The sequence below is a fragment of the Apis cerana genome, linkage group LG5, assembly GCF_029169275.1.
Source record: "Apis cerana isolate GH-2021 linkage group LG5, AcerK_1.0, whole genome shotgun sequence".
NCBI lineage: Eukaryota > Metazoa > Arthropoda > Insecta > Hymenoptera > Apidae > Apis > Apis cerana.
In genome coordinates this window covers 10,293,229-10,316,026 of record NC_083856.1, presented here as the reverse complement: position 1 = coordinate 10,316,026, position 22,798 = coordinate 10,293,229, and the positions used below count along the sequence as shown (strand labels likewise).

Sequence of the window (22,798 nt, the reverse complement as noted above, 5' to 3'; positions counted from 1 at the left end):
TATCCCATCATCGCTCGTAAAATATTCCTTTTACTCAAAATGCACGAATATTTCATTACGATTTCGAAATAGCCGATCATACGTAAACCCTCATATTTCCAGTATCTCGGTTACCTCTCCAGATAGAATTTAATTAAAACCAGCTCGGTAGATAATCGGTTTTCAATTAAGATCAAAGGGAGAATAAGCGGCTGAATAAACCCTCTCGAAACGAAAGGCTAAAAGCAAGAACGTAAGAATTGATTATTCGAATTGATCTCTCGTTAATCCTTTCGAATCATCCCGGTTTCAAACGGTTCAAATTTTCATATCGTGATTATCACGTATTAAATTTCTAAATCGCCAACATTTGAACTACTTTCGTGATCTACAACCTTTATAATATCTTTTTCTCTATCTCTCCTATCCTCACATCCAACTTCCTCCTTCGATTCTCCCCCTTCGATCGTCCCTTCCCCCTCGAAAGGTTTCACCACTTTCGAGTCTTAATTAAGAATTATCACCCTATTCCAGTTATCGTTAACAAGTAGGACTAATTAGGACGAGTAGAAGTAATCGAGAAAGAGAGAAAGAGAGAGTACATATATATATATGCAGGATAAACGGGAGAATTTGTTCGGTGATAAGAGAAAGAGGGTAGGGATGTTTCAAAGGTGTTTAAATTTCTCGAAATGGGTGTTTAGCGATGCTTTAAAACCGCATTCCCGAGGCTGTTTCAGGAACCACGCCGTATCGTCTAGATCCTTTTATTCAATTAACTCTTATCGGGCCAACTTCTATTTCCTTCTTGTACCCGTCGCGACCAGTTTTTTCCCCGATCGACCAATCGCACACACGCACACGCCCTCCCCTTAATTTCCTGCTTCTCCTCCTCCTCCTCCTCCTCCGTGGAAACGATCCTCCCCCGCCTCTCGTCCAGGGACGAGAATTTTTCCCACGTTTTCACCACCTCGTCCAATTAATTTAAATGTTTCCTCCTGTTTGCAACCCCGACGGCGATGCATCGTCGTCGTTTCCATCGCCGCTTCCTTATGGGAAATCGGCCGGTTTTTCTACGAGCGGCCCCGATCGAACAAGAAGCATGAAATAATGGTTTTAAAGTGTTTAGAAAGAGAATAGTGGTAGCGGATGATTATAGGCTAATAGCGTTATAACGCTGATACCGGGGATGCGTAATGGTATGGAATGGAACGAGCCATTGAATTAGCGTAAATACAGTAGTGTTATCGTAATATAGATAAATGTGTAAGTTGGAGGAATACAGGAGTATGGATTTGGTACGTGTTAGAAGCTTTCACGTTTTATCCGGAAATTTTTCCTTCGAGGTTTCTTCGAATTTGTACCTTTGCATTTTGCAAAATAATTTTTTCAATTTTCAATCCAGTTCGCACGCACTTAAATTTTGCAATCGTTAAAACTCAACGATTGCTGGATTCGTCTCAAATTTGAGCTTTCGCGAATTTAAATTTGTTTTCATTTTGAAATCATCACGCTTGAAATTCAAGCTTTTTCCTAAATTCATCTGAAATTCCTGCTTAAAAGTTTGAGTTTTCGCTATCTATCTATATCTATAAAACTTATTATCCGTAAATTTGTTTTCGAATTGTTTCATGTTGCAATCATACATTCGAGTTTTGCAAAATCTTTCGATTCTGCAATCGTTAAAAAGCTTCCAACAAGATTCTTCCAGATTCACCTCGAGAGATTCACTCGAGTTCGAACGATTCCCGGATATTCGATCTTCGCGCATCACAACTCCAAGCTTTCTTTATCTCTTTACTTTTTTCTAAATTCATCTGAAATTCCTTAAAAGTTTGAGCTTTCGCTATCTATAAAACTTATTATCCGTAATGTTTGTTTTCGAATTATTTGCAATCATACATTCGAATTTTTCAAAATCTTTCGATTCGTTAAAAACGAGCTTTCGACAAGATTCCTTCAGATTCACCTCGACAGATTCAATCTCCCATTCGAGTTTATAAGTTTGATTCCCAGATATTCGATCTTCGCGCATCACAACTCCAAGCTTTCTTTACCTCTTTACTTTTTTCTAAATTCATCTGAAATTCCTTAAAAGTTTGAGCTTTCGCTATCTATAAAACTTATTATCCGTAAATTTGTTTTCGAATTATTTGCAATCATACATTCGAATTTTGCAAAATCTTTCGATTCGTTAAAAACAAGCTTCCGACAAGATTCCTTCAGATTCACCTCGACAGATTCAATCTCCCATTCGAGTTTACAAGTTCGAACGATTCCCAGATATTCGATCTTCGCGCATCACAACTCCAAGCTTTCTTTACCTCTTTACGACTTACAGAAGTACCCGTTACTTGCCAAACCCCTCGATCGATCTTCTCACCGTTCGATACCGTCCCACGCCCATTTCCTCCGCATCCCCGCTTCGATCCCCCCTCCTCCTGAATCCCAGAAGGGAGCCATCGATTTCTCTCCCTCCTCCTCGTTCGCGCCAACAACGAAACGATGAAAAAAATCCCCTCCCCGTGTACCCTCTTCCTCGGCCGACATTTCTTTCCACGAGCCTCGTATATGGCGTGTCGTTTAGCATACAATCATACACCGTTCCACCTCCTCCTACCGTGTTGTTCGGGATGGCCTCCCATAGGAGGCCAGGTGCGGCCGATCGGGCATCGATAACGTCGTGTTCCCGATATTAATCGATATTTTAATCGGTTAATCGATGCCGCGGGCCCTCTTTGAGCGTAATATCCGCTCATAACGGGCCACGCTTCTTCCTTGGCCTCCGCCGATTACCATCTACCAAACGTGAAAGCATCGAGGAGGAAACTCTAACTTTGACGGTGAATGTACGTTGTTCAATTCGGCTTCCTCTTCACATTGTTTCGTTTGTTTCGTCTTGATGATCCGCTCGAGTTTGTCCCCTTCGTGGAAGGAAGGAGAAAGGTTTGTCGAAGCTTCAAATCGATCGATGAATGGAGATAATTTAAACTTGATGAGTATAAATTATCAATTAAGAATAATATTAAAGGATGCAAAAATATCGAATAACAATATTTACAAAATTACATATTTATTACTCTCGAATCTCAATTACTATTAATAAACAAACTTCCTCCACCTCCCTAAAAATTCTCCATCAAAAAATGTTGAAGATTTTCTTTACGTGCCATACTGCTGTATTTCTCGTTGTGTACAACGATCCTTGTAAACAAAGTTTCTCCACATTTCCTGAAATGCTCGTACATACTCGGCTCCAGGAGAGAAACGATCCTCTCCGAAGTTTCCCGGAGCGTGAAATGGTAAAAGACGTTCGAAAAAAGGAAGGGACACAGCCGGATAATTCCAAGTGGCCGGCATTCAAATGCAAAACGCATCGCATTTCCCTAAGAGTGTGTTGCGCGAGCGGGGGATCGGATGGATTCCCGTGGTGGGGAGGAGAGTTTCGAGAAACGCGAGGATTCGCGAGCGTTTTTCGCGGGGAATTGCGCGTCGATTCGCAGGCAGCTGAATAATTCATGATCGTCGTGGCGAGGGTGTGACGAAAGCGAGGGGCGAGAATGATTTCCAGAGGAGTCGAACGAAAATTGGCCGATAAAATTCTAACGAAGAGTTCGAAGAGTTCCTCTTGCGCTATTGAAACGATTTGTTTTCGAGAGAAAGAGAGAGAGAGAAAGGGAGCTCTTGAAAATTTTATTTATTTTCGCGATGATCCAATTATTACAAACGATTTCGAAATTGATATTTAGTTGAAGTTTGATCAAGAGTGAAATAATTGTGTATTTTAAATATTAAGTAATGGATTCGTGCAAATCATGAGATATCCAAAATCAGAATTTTTACATTGATGGTATTATATTTTTTCATAATATTTAAAGGTATATTCAATATATGATTTCAAATAATAAAAGCAATAAACGATATGAACTTATGAAATGATCTAGTAGCCTCCTTGTTACGAATAAGACATTTGTAATTTAAAAAACAGAATATCAATGTTTGGTTGCATCGTATCGTGAATATTCTTAAATCTAAATTAAATTGGACTAAAATATATTATAGTAAAAAATATAATATACTTTTTTAACGTTGATTATTGAATACTAGATAATATTGTAACAATTTTTCAATATCGAATGGTAATCTCTTACGATCCTTTCTATTTCTTCTTCACTTATCCTAAATGAGAAATTTAGGATCCACTATTTAGATCGACTCGACTTCGAAACACCGATACAAACAGCCATTTTGTTCGAAATGCATTTAAATCGTAGATCCGCGTGTCCGCCAGATGTCGTCGTTGCATAATTCCCAATTACGGGACGAATTCAGGAGGTTCGACTCTGCAGTGGCGACCTCGCGGCGACCTTCTTCCCTTCGGGAGCAGCTCGAGCCTCGAGAACAATCGAGGCGAAATTTACTCGCGGCGGCAGCCGGCGAGGAAAGAACGCGTTATCTCGGATCGGGGATCTCCTCGGCTTCGACCGGATGTCGAGGCCTCAAGGTTTCGGCGCCGACTTTGACCGTGACGGCTGCCTCCGCTGTCGGCGGCAATTATTCCTGCTTGCTGATGCTTCCAATTGTTGTGACAGCCACGCTTTTTTATAAGTAACAGGCATCCTTCTTATATGTACCGTGCAATTTTTTACAAAGTCTACGCGATGTTTAGCGTTAGACTCTTTCTTTGAGAGTCGAAGTCGTTTCGTGGAAATTGTCGTTTCCACTCTTAGATGCGTAAGAAACGGGATTATTTTTAAAGCGTTGAACGACACGTACGTGTGAAATGGTGCGAAATGTGCAAAAGTTAAAAAAAGGAATATTAAAAGTCTTATTCTGCATCTTGCGGATTTACAGTTGTTTTTCAAGGTGGATCGAAATTGTTAAGATAAAAATTTGTTGGGTAAAGAATAATGATTAAAATTTTGAGACGAGGGGGAATATTGAACTTGTATAGCGATAAACTTTCCATTTCTATTTCGAAATAAAGTGAAGACGCGTTATGGCGAGTATCGATAACGTTAATGACAAGCAGTTAGTGGCCGGTTATCTGCGAGGAAAACCACGCTCGAGATCGATGCATGCAGCCACGATCAAGGAACATATAAAATGCACGGGTTATTGTCGCCGGGATCCTTACCGACAGCTGCTCGTTAGTTGTTGCCAGCCGCGGAGGTGAACCAGTCGAACCTACTTCTATACTGGGTGTTTCGCTTCGAACCGATTTTCTAAACTTACTCTAAACTTACGATTTTTCGTCAGACAATATTCTTATCTTCTATATATTCGCATCTTATTCTATAAAATTGATATTTATAAGTTACTTCGAAGATTCTTACACCGTGATACTTTATCGAGAAATTTCGATCGTTCGAATCGTGATTTTAATTTTTGGGGAACGACAGAAATATCTGCACATATTCATTTTACAATTTCTAAAAGTGTTCATAAAGTATCGATATTTACGAAGCATTTCCATTACGAACTTTTACAGACGATTCGTTATAAGTACGAATGAAGAAGAAATCTTTAAAAAGAAATAAAAAGAAATCCACGATTTCTGATGAAACATCCTGTTTAGCACGGCCAGAGGAATAGCAGAAGAAAGCAGAAGGCGAAGGCAAAGTAAAGGGACAGACCACGCCTTGCGCCGCCTTGGCAGTGGAGAGTTCGCCTCCGCTTCTTCGCCTCACCTCGCCTCGGGCATAACTAATATATCGACGGGCCCGTGCCTCCTCTCTCCTCTCTCCTTTCTCTTCTTTCTTCTCCTCCTCCTCCTCGTCCTCTTTCACCTCTGGAACGATTCACGTGATCCCCGAGAACACGCGACTCTAGACAGAACTCTCGATGCAACTTTCGTGCTTTCGTCTTTCACGCTCCGATTTCACGCTCCGTTTCTTTCTTGTTTTCGGTGAAAACAGCAGATGTGGATAGTGGGGATATACTCAGTCGATGGATCGAGGATCGAATTTTGAAATCTGTTGAAAAATTTAAAAATAAATATTTGTCATGAAAAATATGAGGAATAATGATTGAAAACAAAAATCGAGTTTATTCGATGTATTTGAATAAAAGCGTACGTACGTCTTTTCAAAGAAGTCAACCTTATCCTTTACTCGCATCACTTTATTTGCCATTTTTACATATTTCCACAAAGAAGTCGACCTTATCCTTGACTCGTATCACTTCACTTGCAATTTTTACGCGTTGCCACAAAGAGTTCGGCCTTACCCTTGACTAATGCCACTTCATTTGCATTCTTTTTCTCGGTCAAAACACTTTTCACCAAGGTGAATCGATCTTTTCTTTGTCATGGAAATGTTATGGAAACCAGTCACTGTAATTAGTAATTCCGGAAGTGTTTCGCGACTCATGTTCATTTCTTTTTTCATCTCTTGTCCTACAAGATTACCTCCTCTTTTTTTTTTGTCCTCCGACAACATGATTGGATGCAAAGATCGCGCGAGTCTTAATCGAAGATCGAGGTGATTGAATTTAAAATAAGGGAAACACGTGTTCGACACGGTTGCGACTCAATTAACGGCGGTTAAAGGTTCGATCGTGAATGGAATGTCGGCGGGCAGCCACGGCTTGTGCCTGTGTCGCGATTGCTGGTCTGGAAAATTTTCCAGTAACCCAGTGACACCGTGCCGCGAGACCTTCGTCAGGTTGTTCCCATCCGCGCAACACTCGTTTGCCAATGATACGATCTCAAGGGTATTAACTTAATCTGCTGGCGTGACCGGGGACACGCGTAGAATACCGATCTTCTTCCTTTTCTCGCCTTTCCTACGCGTCCACAAATTTCTTTATCTATCCAGGAAAGGTGTGTGGGATAGAATTATCCTGAAAAGAATTTGATCTATCTTTAATTTCAATTTTTAATAGACAATAATATAAAAAGAAAAGTATAAGTGTATTTTTCATGGGTTGTAAAATTACATTGTCAGGATATAACTGGTATTCCTCAAGTAATAAACACTTTCTTCAATCATTCCACACCTTTTAATTGCCTTATCTATTAATATTATATTAATTATCTATGCTACGTCTTTTTGAATATTATTCTCCTCTCTATACTTGGAGATTAGCAAGGGAATAAGTAAATTCACTTTTTTTTGAATATCAACAATTATCATAAACAAAGAATTTTTCTGTATCTTCTTTTTCATCTATTTAAAAATTGTAATATATTTAACATCTTTCAAACACTTCATACAGAAGTTTATAAAGATCTCCATTTTTCTGACTTTTACATTTCTTTAATTGTTCATACCATGCTCCATACCCTTTCCATCATTTGGATTTCTATCATTCCATCCGCAAAAGAGCAAATTCTTTTCTCAAAGAAGAATCTCATTTTTTTTCAATATCAACCATATCATATGGCCATAAAGAATCTCTTCTTTCTTGACATTCTTTTCCATTGTTCTTAAAGCTGTTCTTGGCATCGTTGGATTTTCGACAAAGAACTTTTGACAAAGAACCTCTCTATAATCTCGAGAAACTTGAGAAAGGAATGGGGGCGTCACGTATCGACATGCAGCGATTGACGAAAGGTTCCGCCACTTCTCACAGTGTCACTGGGTTACTGGATAATTTTCCAGGCGAGTAAGCGCGCCGCGTGAGAGCGAATCCGAGCTAGGTGCATTGCGGCAACGCGATTCGCTCGAACGTGCCTCGATACCGGGGCACGAGAGCCTCGTAAACTATTTGCGTGATCATAAAAATCCTACGGAACATTAGCAACCCGTTTACTCGCTTCGATATCGAGAACGTCACGCGCGGTTAATTGCCGGCATGAACCCCGCATCCGCCATATTTTTTTACTTACCATCAATTTTATTCCTTTTCCTCGGGTTCAAAGTAACGTCTGAGAAAACGTTTGTGACGAATATCTGATGTCAATTAAATATATCAATCAAATAGATCTATCGATCTATCTATCTCAAAGGATTCCAGTTAATTTATTACACCACGCGTAAAAAGGAAATTCCACGGATCGTGATCATTTTCAAGAATCCAAAAATTAGACCAAAAGTCACGTACGAGTGATCTCACATTGTAATGGCCGATTAAATCTTCCATTATCCCATCTCACCTAAAAATAAAAGACCAATATTTCAGTTAATCTATTGTACGATAAAAAAAAATTCCAAGGATCATAATCATTCCGAAAATTAGATCAAAAGTCACGCGCGAATGGTCGCAGATCGAAAGATAATTCGATCGACAAACGGTTTAACAACGGCCGTTTAAAAGTCAAAGCAATCAGAATGCCTAGAATCTCGAGATTCCCGTGACCGCATAGTGCATGTTAGACGCGAATTAATAGGCCTCATCGAGCTTCCGTTTCTATCCGTATCGCGGTAAAAAAGCCACTATAGAGAAACTAAGCGAACCGATTACGAACCGATTCAGAGAGAGAGAGAGAGAGAGAGAGATCGTCATCGAATAGCGCGATTGGCCGCAGGGCATGGGATCGCTTTAATCGGTAACTCTCTCGGCTGGTAAATAAATAACATTGTATTACACCGTCGCAGGCCTCCGCATCTCACGGAAGACGAACGAACGCTCGCTTCGTTTTCCCAGGCGTTGCACTCCCGTTATCGTTATCCTCTCTCACGTATATACGAATCGGCACAGGCATACGATTCAGCCTCACGAACCAACGCCGTTCACGGCGCTAACGGTGATCGATTTTCCGGCCACGGGAATTGTGCTCGTTCGTCTCGACATTGGCGTGGCTGATCTACGAGATTTTCTGACGTAAAGTATTTCGTGAAGAGATGTTTCGTAAGAGAATGAATTGGATTGAAAGAAGATATTGGAATCGAGAGTTTAATCCTTTGCGAACGAGTGCTATTTCAAGTTTTGATTCTCGATAGATCTGGGATATTCTGTAAACGTGAAACGAGGAGAATTTTAGAAAGAATATATATATATATTTTTATGAAAAATGATTACTATTAATTGAACATTTTATGTAAAACTTAATTTAATTTTATTTAATTATAAGTTTGATGCTGTTGAAGCGACAGCATTCATCCGTAAAGGAATAATATTATATATTTGAATAGTAATAAAGTAAATAGAATTATTATCGTCTACGATTCGCAACGATAATAAAATATGAGGATATTATCAAGATTTTACCTCGAGATCGAATATAGTTGACGATACTTAAAATTCAAGCTTCTTGGATATAGATACTTGATTCTTTACTTAAAATGTTCCCTATATTAAGAATTAAAAATTAATTTCCCCTAAGTAAGGTTCGCGCATCGGTTGAGTATTAAAACGGACGAACATTTTTCCATGAAGAAATGAGTATCGATAACGGTGCCGTTTCCCTCGTCTCCTCCTCCTCATTCGCCTCTTCAATAAACAACTTCCTCTGCTCTCTATCTTCGAAACCAAATCCTTCCAATTCACAAGTTTCCACTTTCGATTCCTTTTAGATCGAAAAACGTACGAAGAAATCTCTTTTGAAATTTTAAGAATGACATCCTTTGGTCTTTTCTTTTCTTTTCTCTTATTTTCATTTTCTTTCTTCACCCAAGAATTTCCTAATTCACAAATTTCCATTTTCGATCCACAAAAATAAAAAATCGTACTGTATTTGGAATATAAAACTCTCCGAAGAGAAGGCTTCTCTTCTTTCCATCCCTCTTTTTTTTTTAATTCTTTTTCCTCTCCATCTACGTTCGACAGAAAACGATAGTTCGAGTCTCGATCGTTTCGCCGGTGGAAATTGTGCGTTGCCGGTACGTTGGCGAAACGGAAACGAAGGGCCGCAATTATACTAGTCGTTACTTTTCTCGCTGTAACCAGAGTGACTATGTATCTCGCGGTCGATTAACTGTGACCTTCGCCGCTCTGGAGAACGTAGAAACTCGGACGGACCGCTCGTACGTCGTAGTGCCTCCTTCTATTTATGTACAGGGTGGTCCGACTACCTCAATGCCGGACTGCCGTTTCGAATTTGTACACCATCGTGTAACTCGTGTTTCAACCATGTTCGAGATAATGGCAACATGTACATGGTGTAGATAATTGAATATCGTGATCGATGAGAAACGGTTTTGCTAATTTCTCCAACTTCGATCCTACTGTATCTATGTAGAATAGATCAAGGTTAATTCTTCAGCTGCGAATAAGATAGTTGTTCTTATGATAAAGAGTTTCTTGATTCGTGTACCTAAAATATTATAACGAATAAAATTAAAAAGATGAAAGTTTAATTCAAAGGCAGAGAAATATGTTTTACTTGTGTCGTTTGTAGCAATTGGCATCAGTAATCTTCTCATAATTGTAATTCAAAATCGATCTTCAAAGAATCGAATTATTCTCTTCACGAAAGCATCGACCACCAAGAACCGTTTTCCAAGATATCGTCGAACAGAACGGAATTAATTACCTCGATCGAGGAATCACTGTAATAATCCTATATGCGATCGAGGTCAGCCCGGGTGAAAAAGCTCGCGTATCGAACCGGTGCAATTATATTTGCAAATACGCGAGTCCCTCGCAATTGCGTGGCAATGCAAATCGTGCAGAGACCTTTGACTGCTCGCGCCATCCTGAAAATAAACGATTCGAACCCGTTGATTCGAGAAACGAATTATCAATTACGTTGATCAGTTGCAAAACCAAATACATATATTCCACCATCTCATCACGGATATATCCAACAATCAATATTCCACTAATTAAAAAAATTCATGCTCTCAAGTATCGTTTAATAATCTTTCATCAAAAAGAACTATATATCAAAGATCTTCTCAAACACTTAATAAGAGATTTAATAACCTCTTTCATTGTCAAAAGATACTACATATATAGATTATTTATACATCTTTTTAATTTTCTAATCATTCAATAATGTCCATTCTAACTCAAAAACCGTTCAACGATATTTCTTATAACCGAAAAACATAACCACACTTTCAAGCTTGTGCATCTTCTCAAGTATTCTACTCTATTCTATTACTTCGAAAAATTCACCTTATTACCATTTAACAATTTCCTCACACAAAAGAACAACACACACTTAAGTTCGTGCATATCATTTCCTTTTTACACCAAAGAAATTAACTTTTTATATCAAGATCATGATGTGCTTTTAAACGCTAGGCTAATCGGTACACGAGCGCCAAAAGAAGAAGTACAAAGTGATGCAAATACTTTCTGATACCTTCTATCGGTATCTATTTGGACGTGTATCTTCTTCGTTATCCGTTGCCGCAAAACAGACGTTGACCGCAACACCTGCGGAAATCACGAAGAATCGCGATTGAGCTGGTTACGCAACTATAGGAGCCTTAGAGGAGCGTGATGGCTCGAAATCAATTAGGGATATACGTTGCACCGGCGCCAATTAAGTTTTCTCCGGGCGACAATGATAAATTGTGCTGGTCGTCTATTGCGCTCAGTCGATTATAAAGGTCACCGAGTGAAAGTGCGCGCCGGTTAATTAATACCGATCGATACCGTGCTTGATCCGTTACGATAATAATTACCCACCGTGCGAAGATATATTCGAAAATTTCATCATTCGAGATCGAATCGAACTACGCAATCGATACGTGACGATTTTCATCGATAAACGTTCGCCATCTTGTTATTCTCTTCTAGAAGATTTTGAGAGGTTTGAAAGTAGAAGTTACAAAGTGGAATGAAATATAATTACTATAATTTATATAAAATGAATATCATAGATATAGAAAATTCTACAGTTATATATGTAATTTAAAAGATCCTAGTGTTAATTGTATCGTTGCTTGTTGGTTGATTGTATTACATAATGATGTGCATAATGATTCGTTATCATTTATTTCGAGAAGTATTCAAGACTTGTATTTTGTCGGGATCTGTCATCGAAGGAAAGAGATAATGACAAAGGGTTAATTGTGTAGAAAAAAGAATTTATCCAAAAAGATAATGACAGAATGAAATTACAATATCTTAAAAAGAAAAGAAAGAAAAATAATGGTTACGCTAAATGTGATATCTGCATACAAAATGTTTCAAATTTGGATATACAAATTTTAAAGGTATTCTTCCTTATTCATTATTCCATTTATCTATATTTTCTATATTTTCTTATGAGGCGACATAAGAGAGCAATTTTCGAAACTTGATTAACTAATATTCATGTTCAAATTCTTTAAAGATATACTATTATACATATTCAAAATTATGAACTGTAGAAATAAATCATGATTCAAATAACGTTGAGAAGCACTGATTTAAGTCTTCCAATGTTTGATCACAGGGGAAAAGAAATCAAATACAATCGAGATTGTTGGAATTCGGGGTTTTTCACGGTGGACAGGAGACAAACCGAGCGATCTGGGTCGGTCGATTGCAACAATACGCTTTTGTACAGCTTGTGCAGTTCGAGGAGCAAAGGCACGATCGACGTGTGCTCGAAAGATAGTTGGATACTCGCCTACGTGCACGTGCCGTGCAGTTGGGCTCTTTCGTTCCATACCATTTGTTGTTACATTTTCCCCCTTCGACAACCTGGATCTACTTTGAATGTCCCTTTGAACACCTCTGGGCTCGCGACTCGTTACCGTTACACGGCTTCGCAACGTATTTGCTCCTTCCTCCTGATTTGAATTTATCGGTTTTATTGGAATGGCGATGAGCCTTCTACCAGCAACTTTTCCGTGTGTAAATACATATCACGATTAGAATTCCTCTCGAATAAAAGTACCAACTCGGTGTAGCAGAATACTCACTTTTATCATTTTTGCCATCTGTATCGCTAAATTGTTGCAAATATGAAACTTGTTTAACTTTTTCCAAAGATTGTATAGACTGAAAGTAAGTAATATGAAAATATGAATTTTTTTTGACAATTTTTAATTTGTGAATTGTAAAATTGTAAAAGTCGATCTTGTTGATTCTTCAGAATTAGCTTCAGAATTTTTTTACGAGCAAATATATATATATATACAGGTTCCAAGGGCACCAAGCATAGTTTCGAACAGGAAAGAAAGATTTTACAGCTCGATTTTTCCACATGGCCGAGCCTCTCCAGGCTACACTCTTCCCACGAATTTCATTCTCGATAAGCGGACAAGATTTAACTAAGATCAACGTATTAGTACGGGTGAGTAGCATAACATGGTGGAGAACGGTACATGAGACCGCGACAAAGGCCGAGGAGGTAACTTATGGGTATGAACTCTGCAAAAGGACTTCCTGTATGACCTCTGATCGGGAAACAAGGCCGTGGCCACGAGCTAACTCGTTCCAGACACTGCAAATGCGGAATATTCTCACCGTGCTCCTTTATTTTGCTCGTTATGGTCGGTCACGACAGAAAAACTTTGCGAAAAACTGCAATTACCCATATTAACCATCTACTTGCTAACTACATCATCGTTTCTCTTCGAGAATCCTCGAATAATTTCATTATTTTTTAACTTGCCAGGTTTTTCATTCTTGCTTAATTCACATTTAAATTTATTTAACTATTCCTCGAAAGAGGAGAAATTTTTACTCCGCTAAAATTATTTACTCGACTCTTCATATTCAATGTGAATAAAACTTGATACAACTTCCAAAAAATTCTAATTCTGAATTCTCCGTCAAATTTTATTTCCATTTGATTTACACCTAAATTCATTCATCTGTCCACAGCCAAAGAAGATTTAACTTTCAATCTTGAAGAGAATTGCAATTCGTCAAATTTTACTTTGAATTGACACTGATATCGCACAATTTTGAAGAAAATCTAATTTTCAACGTGTCGAGAGGCGGCACGCGCGACAGTTCACCAAAATGGCCAAAGAGGACGCGGCGAGGGATCGAGTAGGGGGAACCACTTTGCTTGGCAATCGCGTCACGCTCGTTTACGCTAGTTTACGCCAGTTTACACAAGCGATATTACGTTAAGACCTATCTTTATGAGAACCGACAACGTCCCATGGGGAAATATCCCCGGGTTTCAACGTTATTGGTGAACAAGAAAAAGGGAGATGAAGAAAGATGAACGCCAGGGTTACCGGTGAAGAAAGCTGCGTGTTCGGTGCAAAGCGAATCCCAAAGCGAAGTGTTTCCTTCGAGAGACGATCGTGGCTAAGATACGACGTCCGACTGGCTGCCAGGCTTGAAGGGCTTCGCAAACGATCGGTCGTTGAACCACGAATCGTTCTTCAAGCGTTACTCCCCAGAGGTGGGACGTGCAAATTTCACTGGCCGACATTTGCCTGTCTGGAATTTGAGCCTCCTCTCCTCTAAGCTATTTCGAGCTTGTAGTCTCGTAGCTTTAGGAATTTGTCGAGGATATTTCTCACTGTGCAAATTTTGAGGCACCGCCGTTCCAGAAATTTTCTTCGATTTTACGTTCGCATCAAATTTTATCTCGAAATATATATATATATATATGTCGTCCTCGATTTCGATAATTTTCTTCGAAACAAAATTCCTTCGGGTTCTTCTTTCGAAAGAATTTTATATCTAGAACAATTTTTTTGAATCGATTTAAAATAATTGTGTAAAATTATTATCAAATTTTGCAACCACGATCTCGATATAAAAATTCCTATTGTGCTTCCCGTATGGGAATCGATAGGAGGTGATGACAAAGAGGATACGTTTAAAAGATTCGTTAAACGGGAAAAAGCGTCAGCTGCGATCAATTTTCGCGGTAGACACGCGAATCCTACGCCATTGCGGGGTAAGACAGAGCGACGAGGAGGAACAAAGCGACCCACGCTGCGGGTATCATCATAGTCATATTCATACACGGAGCGTAAGGGCATTTCAGCACTGGGACAATGGCGGGACCGAATTTTTTCTTTTTTCTTCAAGGCTCGATTGCACCGTGCCTTCTTTGTAGCCACGCGACGACGTCGACTGCCAATAAAGGTGCCTCCTTTATGAAGCCTGCTGTACATGGGCCGCAGCTGCCCCAACGGAAACGGGCCACTCTAACCGTTCTTTGTTTTCGAAATCTTTCAAACGTTCCCTTCCTCTAAATTCTTTTCTGTTGCAATCTTGAAAATGTTTCGAGGATTCGTCGCATCCCAAAGGCGACGGTTTGAAAATCGAGAACAATGTAAAGATAAAGGGAAGGCAGAGGCAGAGGAATTACTTGAAAATAAAAGTAAAATATTTTGACAAAAATTATAAAATCACGAAAATGTGAGAAATTTTCACGGTTTGAGTTATTTTGTAAAATTGTAAGATCTAAGATAGATACAAAATTTGTTTATAAAAATATAATTTGGTTTTGTGTGAAATAAAACTTTCACAAATATGATTATTCAAATATCATAATAAATATTACACTTTGAATATTTTATTTTTTCTTTTTTGCATATCGTGTGTTCTGTAAATTTTTTATAAATGCATAAATATTCTACTTAGACTCCGTAGAATCGAGCTTTCAAAATTATTCCATGAATATATCAACACTCTATGTAGATCTGCATTTAATTTTTAAGAAAATCCACATCGTTAAATTTCTGATTCGTTAAACATTCAAAATTATAATTTTAGAATGTAGAGAGATAGAAAAAAAAGTATCGAACAAATCTTTAGATTTTGAGAATCAGTTTTGAGAATAAGGATTAAAGGATTCTCTTCTACATTTTCATGTAAAATATCGCGCGAAATATATTTTTCATTTCAATTTTTTTTTATCGCACGATCACGCGGGATGCTCGAAGTAAATCCACGGGGCTTGATTCAGCGAGATTCTGTGGACGGAGGAAGTTTGGTTGGCGCGTCTTCAGCATGATAAACGGTGGCAGATACAACAATGGGTTCATTACCGAAAGTTTAGCCCGGCACTTGGGCCCCCTTGGCGAATCCTGGGCCGGCAAAGGGGTCCGGGTCGGTGACCTCTGCACACGGATGGCCGGCTCGCGGCACCGACCTTTGCGAAAAGTACACGTGCACTGAGCAAACGTTCCTTCTAACATAACAACGAGAAACCTTCTTGGAAATTATTTGTTTAAATTCCTGTTGAAATACACGCGCGAAATTAGAAAATTGTATATATAAAAATTGCGATTCAGAAATTAAATTATTTCGAAAATTGCGTTTCGCTCTCTTAAATTAATTCTCTTTCTTGCACGCAACGAGACGAACAAGAATCGCGGGATACAATTTTCTTTTCGTTACAGGGCGATACGCGTGGCGTAAAAGAAAATATCGGAACGTTGGAATTAATGATTCCAAGTTGTTTCTGAAACTCGTGCCAATTTCAAATTACCTTTCGACGAACTCGTAAGGTGTAATTTTCTTTTCGTTACAGGCCGTGGTAGCAACATAGTCGCAGAAAAAAAAATAAACGTATGCACGTCCATTGTGCGGGCACGCACGACGCAGAAGGGTTTTTGTTCCAACGTGTGGCGTACCACGCTCGGCAGCTCGTGTCATTCACACGACGTCGTGACCTTCTTGCAATAAAAGACCGCGAAAGCTGCAAAACTCAGTTTCTTTTCACTCTCGACGAAAATATCCCGTTGAAAAGAAATTCTTGGAACTGTAGTTCAAACTTTCCTTGGAATCCCCTTCGCGATCCTTCAGACGCAGCGAAAAGAATTCACTTAGAAAATTCTCGATATTTTCAAACCGCGTTATTTTTCATCGCGCAGCCAAAACCGACGCAATCCTCCTCTTCCGTCCGCCTTCGACAGAGAAAAAAAGGTATAAAAGAAAAATGGACAGTTTCGATTTAACATCGAGCATAAAATTAATGATCGTTTACGATTATTAATAGCTATGGTAAGACCTCGACCGCATGAATTTCGCACGGTTATCGTGGCTCAACTTCGGCTCTTGTAATTGCCGCGTACCGTCCCGAGTGATAAATAATTTGCAAATATACCGCAACCGACAACATTGTACATAGGGGCGGCATCGATATAGCCACCGCAAGATTTATCGATTCGTTCGAATTGCCGTTTCGCGAACCGGCGACCTTCAGTCCCTATACCCTTTGTCTTGCTTCTTTTCTACGCACACCGCTCTATTAGTCCCTCTCTCGTGGACAATCAAATCGCGTACTATCGTTTCCATCTGATAAGATTTATTGCCTCGGTTTGTCGAGGATAAACGTTGTTTAAACTTCGCTCGTTTAAATTGCAACCACTGACGAAACGTGTTTGTTATACAGGGAGCATGAAAAATAAAAGTGGAGAAACGTGTACGCTCTCTCTTTGTATCGAAACCAATCTTATTTTATTTTATTTTTATTTTTATTTATTTTTTATTTTTATTTATTTATTTATTTTTTTTTTTGAGACCGGAATGATTCCTCGTTGAATGGAAGATAACGGAGATTCGAGAGATGGAGGAGAATGGACGAAGGAGGAGAGAGATGCTATTGACCCGTTTGATTGATTAAAACGTCGAGCTCGTCGCAGTTGTTCGATCGCTAAATGAATTTCGTTCGCCGCGCCAGCCAGGTATACAAAGCGGCGCTTTAAATCTTCGGGGCTTAATAATCAGTCTGAAGGCTCGTAACTCTTCCCAGTGTATTCTCCGTCTCTAGAAACCGAGAGACGTTGGAGGCGATGGGCGAGAATGAAACGACGACGATAGCGAGGGCGTGCTGTGGTATTGGTCGATTCGAAGAAAATTCAAGGAGAAAAATCGAAACTCCAAGTGTGTGCATTAATCTATTCTCTTGTTAACGTTTTTTCGATTAGACTTATATATAAAAAATATTTGTCGATATTTTCACATTATAAATAATTCCAGTTGCGTGGGTTGGGTAAGAGGAAACCTCTAGGCGCCTCTGGTATTACATGGCAATAAACGAGAGATTTTAATTACTAGTTCTATAAAACGGCGTCAATAAAGACATTGCACAGTCGGTACGGTAACTTGCGCTTCTTCTCGTTCGTTATCGGATAAATAATACGAATGACCGTGAACGAATCTCTCATCTCTTTTCTAGGCTTTCTCGCCTCGACATGAATCATTCCGATAACGATCCACATTCGCAAAAAGGAATCGTCGTAATTCATTATTAATTCGATCGTCATCCTCGGTCGATAATAAAGCGATCGTTTTAACGCCACGACCGCCATTAAAATTCTTGATGTTTCAATTGAATTTCAAACGGAGCGTAAAGCGCCGCAAACCATAGTATACAAGCATCTCCACGACGCGTGTATATGAACGGACGAGCGAGTAGTATGGGGATAGTTGGTGTGTCCGTCTGGCCGTTTATTATGGCACCAAGGGAAATTACGAACGAGTCGGCCTGTGGCCATCGCGGTAGCCGATTGGTGCGCGGCAATATACGAGTGGCGGTAGAATATGAACGTCAGAGTGAAAAATTCGAGAAAGTTCGAGTAAAATCCTCTCTTAAGGATTGATTAAAGAAACATAGAAAAAGGATAACCGAGCAAAGTAAAAATTTATACGAATCTACTTAACCGCAATTCGAATCGTCTCTTAGAATGAAAAAAAGATTCGCACTCCCGAATCCCGTTTCGATAATGAAAGTAAACTTTCCAGAGTTTTATTCCTCGAACATACCCTTTCAGTTATCAACCTGTAGAATTACTTTAATAACCTTCGAGGAAACCCGTTCTCCTTAGCAAAACAACTTTTAACTCCCTTTAATATATTCTCATCGTTATCTCACAATTCCCCAGAATTATTTTAATAACTCTCGCGATCCACTCATCTTCACTCCACACATCTCGATACCTCTCGACGATCTTTCACTCTCAAAATATATTTTACACCCCCAGTTATCGGGCCCCTAAAATTATTATAACAACTCTCGATACTTTCAACTGTGAAATATATTAGCGTCCCCCGTTTATTAAGCTTCATTTTCAACCAGGGCCGGGAATCAGCGCCATCTGCGAATTCTCTAGGAATTCCCCAGCAATACATTGTTTCCCACGTGAAAGAGTAGAACCGCGCAAGAATGGACGGCATGGCGGAGGGGCAGGCCGCGAGATTCTCCATCGGCAATTTGCATGACCGATGATCGTGCACTGGTGCACACCGGCCTGGCGTGGACTCTGGGTGCATCGTCATTACGCACTGGCCAGATACGATCAAACTGTCGGTAATGATAGTCGCGCGACCCGGCGCACGTACGACGAACGCGAGGGTCGCGTTTATTAAATTACGTCAAATTATTGGTACGCTCGGAGGGTCGATTATCGGGGCTGCTCGTTCGACCGCCAAGAATCGTTCTCCTTTTCCCCGATTACCACGAGAAACCGGCGCGAGGTGGTAGCCGAGATCTTCATGCTCTTGGACACGGCTCTTTGCCGATCTAACCTAACACGATTCCTTGCTTCGATGCGAGGAGTGGAAGGAAAGTAGCAAACGAGCTTGAGAAGTGGTTGGATGTAAGGGAGATCTGTTTGAACTGGTTTTCAGATTTGAGGAGAGGATCGGTGGAACAGAATTTTTTCTTTTTTTTTACTTTTATATATCTTGTTACTTTATATTTATTTGTTCGATTATATTTAATCTTTTTTTTGTCGAAATCTATTTTTTTTCTTCGTGTCGTAGAATGAGATATTAAGTATGTATATCGTTTTTAATCGATATTTGGTTCGAGAAGAATATATGTATATATATGTAATTAATGATACGAACGATTTTCGATTTCAGATTCGAACCGACGAAGGACTAAAGAAGGCAAAGAGCGGTCCGGATGGGGCGTCGAGGATCTCCGAGATGTCTTCGATTAATCAAAAACTCGTAGTTCAAGCAAGGACGGAGGGACGGATCCAAGATCCGTCGAAGATCCCACCATTTGTCCTCCTTTTTTTTTCTTCTTCTTCTTTTTAATCCATCGCAGCCGCGACCACCAATCGAAAAAATATGACCTTTCGAAATATCCAATTTTCGCATTGGATCGCGAGAGATCGTTAAAAACGAGGGAGGAAGAGGAGCTGCTACAGGATACTGCGTGCTTTTCACGATCCTCGATCGAAACTTTGGATTCAACTTGAAGACGACGCTTACTGGATGAGGTTACTCGAAGGAACCGAAGTGGAAGTCGGAAGACAACGCTCACAATTCGTGATCCATTGAGAAAAATCTCAAATCCGAGTTTTTCTAGCTTGATTAAGCTAAAAAGTAAACGATGAAAGACGATGAAAAAGAAAATTTTGCACAAATGATCTTCAAATCCTTTTTTTTTTTTATAAGCTTCGAAACGCTCGAAACATTTTTCTAATGGATCACGAAAAACTGGAGGAAAATTCATACAAGATAACAAGAGCAGCGTTATTTTCGAAACGAGAATGAACGAGCAAATTCAAAATGGTCCATCGATCGATGAAACCAATGTACGAGGGATGATTTAATGAAATCGCTTCTCAAAAAAAAAAAAAAAAAAATAGTAAGCGGTAGAAAATATGATGACGATTCTGAAAGCGATACTCGGTAGCGCGGAGAATGCGAAAAATCATCGGACACAATCATTAGCAGAAAGATACGTGCTAACACGCGCCGTTAGTTAATCTAATAGGAAGCGTAGTTAAGGATTATAAATGCCATAATAATGACCAACTTCTTGTGGTTGTACTTAAGTCATATCTTTATACTTTACTATTTTACGTTTAAGGCCAATTAAGTATGTAAGTTGCATAATATTTTACTATCGGAGTATCTTCGAGTTAATTGCTAGGCATTTATTTCTTTATCTCTTTTTTGTTTGTTATTTTTTTTTTTTTTTCATCGCGATGGTTTCCGGTACCGGAAGTGATTATATTCCGTGACGATAATCGTCGACACACTGGACACAGATGTAACGAATTTATCGTTTCTTTTTCTTCCCTTCTTCGTTGAAAGGAAGTTTCTTTCTGATGAATATTCGCCTTTCGAGAAGTTGACAAATTGCCAATCGTTTGTCACAGCTACGTCTTGAAGTTCGGCGAACATTCTACTTGTTATTCACAGAGACCGATGAAATATTAACAAATTATTCTTTTGACTTTGATTTTTTTAACCTCGGTCGATCACCGAGTAAAAATTCGAATGTGCAATGAATTTGCTCTACGATCTGTTGTTAGTCGGTACGTACTTACATTTTTGCGTCCAGTACTCTAAACGAAATCGTCAAAGGCCTGTGACACCCGACAATTGCGCAAAAGAACTGCTTAACGAATTCTTTATCGGAAATTAAGTATCGAAATCTGTCGGTTAACAGTCCTGGCCAGACCCAGCGCTCTGGACTTTGGTCTTTTGTGATTATTATTTAAGTAGGTTTTAAGCGTATGATAGATTAGCTAAAGTTTTACAATGTTTCTCTATATTCTTTTCAAAAAACTCTGTTTCACTTTTATCCTTTTTTCCCATCGATGAAATTTTGCGAACGATAAGTAATCAGTGAAAATAAATAAATAATACGAATGTAGTTACAAACATCGTTTGTAAGAATAGCAATAATAATGGAGTTTGTGAATCTAAAAGAAAATCAAGCGAGAAAAGAGATACATTTATACGATTTAAATATACCGCCAAGACCATTGCCGCTTCGATTTTGGAGGCGGAGCAAAATAGTATCGAAGAGTTCGATTCAAATGATGATATGAGAGATAAGAAGATTTATGATAAGAATACGTTTTAATCCGTATGTCGATAATATTTCTTACAGTTCTCTGTAACATAAGTTTCCCTAGTTATAATGTTAAGAAGATGTAGATTTTGGATTCTCATGATAAACATTCTATTTTGCGTAATGAATACGAGTAAGAAGGCACTCGGTCCCCTTTACGATGGAACTCTGTGCGTTATAATTGTTCGTGAATAAAGAATGAATATTTCGTATGTCGACGTTCGCCGAGATTTTGCCAGGAGAACAGATTGCGATGCTACCAATTCATCGCGTAAATATCCCTATATTGCAACTTATCCCATATCTCTGTCCTCCTTTACTTTGCATTCTTTCTTCTTTAAGGTTAGTTTTTTTTTTTTATAGGGCATTGGATGTATCATTGTCCATATTTTCACGTTGTGCTTGATCAATGTGAAACGATGTTTCACTACGACGATACTGAGATGGTGCGTCGATTTTCATTATATTGTTCGTGTTTTCATGGCGAAATACTCGATGCGTAAGGGTCGAGGATCGTTGTGCCTTCGAATGCACCTGTTCGAATGATACGTTTTATCGATAATAAGAACAGACATCCACTTTGTGATTTCGTAAGCAGTTGTTCAATGTTTTCTTTTTTTTTTTTTTATACTTTCCTTAATGCTTATCTAGAATAGCTTGTATACCCTAAAGAGTGTTTCAATAAAAGTGACAATGAAATCAAACTCGATTCTGTGTTTCTTTCATTATTTTTCTTTTTGGAGAATACGTAGAGAACACGTTCACTGACAATACTTTCTTATATTACATAGAAGAATTTATATTTCAAATATATATACAAATATATATAAACTTTTTGCGATAGAAAAGTTAATTTATCAAGAATTTAGTGCGCATTGTAATTTTGAAACGATAAAAGAATGTTTAATTGACATTCTAGATTTTATATGCAAAAATACCATGCGCTGACTGAGCATAGACAAAGAGAACAAATATTAGAAGAAGGACAGAGATAAGATAAAAATATTGAAATCAGCGCCATCTCCAGAGTGCCGCAAACAAAACTTTTAAAGAAAGGATAGAAAATAGTAAGAGAAGGATGGAAATAAAGTAAGAATTAATCTTTAGCGCCATCTCTTGAGTACTAAAGATTTCTTAAACGTAGAATAAATTAGAACAAGAATTAAAAATTAGCGCCATCTCTCGAATATTCCTAGAAACGTAGTTCTTTTTTCTTTTAAAATAATGTCTTTAGAACTCTAGAGATGGCGC

The 22,798-nt window shown here is 38.8% G+C and overlaps 1 protein-coding gene and 1 long non-coding RNA gene across 15 annotated transcripts in view; one reads left to right on the top strand and one right to left on the bottom strand.

Moving 5' to 3' along the window:
* The window catches only part of LOC107995596 (uncharacterized), a 162,841-nt gene extending 140,590 nt beyond the window's left edge, over window positions 1–22,251 (top strand). For 6 of the 7 annotated variants that reach the window (XM_062075129.1, XM_062075132.1, XM_062075128.1 and 3 more), the window contains one exon: window positions 19,594–22,251. The gene's annotated coding sequence lies outside the window, so the exon portion shown is untranslated. Of the gene's footprint in view, window positions 1–13,632; window positions 19,326–19,593 lie in introns of all 7 variants that reach the window. The other variant, XR_009829748.1, reaches the window with a different exon arrangement.
* LOC133666106 (uncharacterized) lies at window positions 5,273–11,134 on the bottom strand. Of its 8 annotated transcripts, none has more exons than XR_009829753.1 (6): window positions 10,992–11,133; window positions 10,247–10,559; window positions 9,133–10,177; window positions 7,811–8,077; window positions 6,061–7,708; window positions 5,273–5,954 (listed from the first exon to the last, which is right to left on the bottom strand). It is a non-coding gene; the product is annotated as an uncharacterized LOC133666106 (long non-coding RNA). The 8 variants fall into 8 exon arrangements; XR_009829749.1 differs by having other exon boundaries at window positions 6,061–8,876; window positions 9,133–9,213; window positions 9,287–10,177; window positions 10,992–11,131; XR_009829755.1 differs by having other exon boundaries at window positions 6,061–8,077; window positions 10,984–11,120.
* Window positions 22,252–22,798: the final 547 nt, after the last annotated feature.